We start from the raw sequence: 775 nt of genomic DNA on the forward strand, positions 1-775 counted from the left end.
ATCTCTAATCACATAGTTAGTGGACACCTGAACTTTCCAAGCTTGGTTAAAAATTCAGCTATCATTGCTCATTGCGAGTGTAAAGATCTCACTCCATTAGATTTATTGTGTATAATCTTGTATTTCCACCATTGCCTTAGATGTTGGTTTTTGATATAGAGCTTTTAGTTTTCACTTGATTTATAGATGTGTTAGTGATGCCAGTTGAACTGCATATATTATAATGTAATTTTATGTTTTGACATATGAATTTAATTTTGGCAATTGAGGAATTTAATACACACCACTCACAAAAGTTTCTTTATATGTACTGGTATTGCTTTATTGTGAACTTCCTAAGAGCCAGTCATAGGAGTACATGTCCTAATCCCATCACTTCTGTCAGTGAGACAAGGCTTGAAAGGTCTCGACCACTTGGCACTTCATAGTGAGAAGGTTTCTACAATGAAGGGTGAGAGAATAGCAAAAAGAGCAAATGAGTCTTCCAACTGATTTGTTACATGTTCTTGACACTTAGCCATTAAGACACCATAATAATATTTTTATGACTTCTTACCTATTCTTTTCCTGTTCTGAGATGTTTTATTTATGGATATCTAAGAAATCATATAAGAATCATATAATAAATCATATAAGAAACATAAAAATAATTTTTTTGATATATAACTTAAAAGGAATAATTTCAGGAAAGTATTAAGCACATAAATGTAATGCGCACCTAAAATTGTCTCTTTATTTAAAATTTCAGCAGTTGTAATTTATTTATTCTGATAAC

Source organism: Dipodomys merriami, unplaced genomic scaffold, assembly GCF_024711535.1.
Source record: "Dipodomys merriami isolate MVZ:Mamm:240054 unplaced genomic scaffold, mDipMer1.0.p SCAF_588, whole genome shotgun sequence".
Classification (NCBI taxonomy): domain Eukaryota; kingdom Metazoa; phylum Chordata; class Mammalia; order Rodentia; family Heteromyidae; genus Dipodomys; species Dipodomys merriami.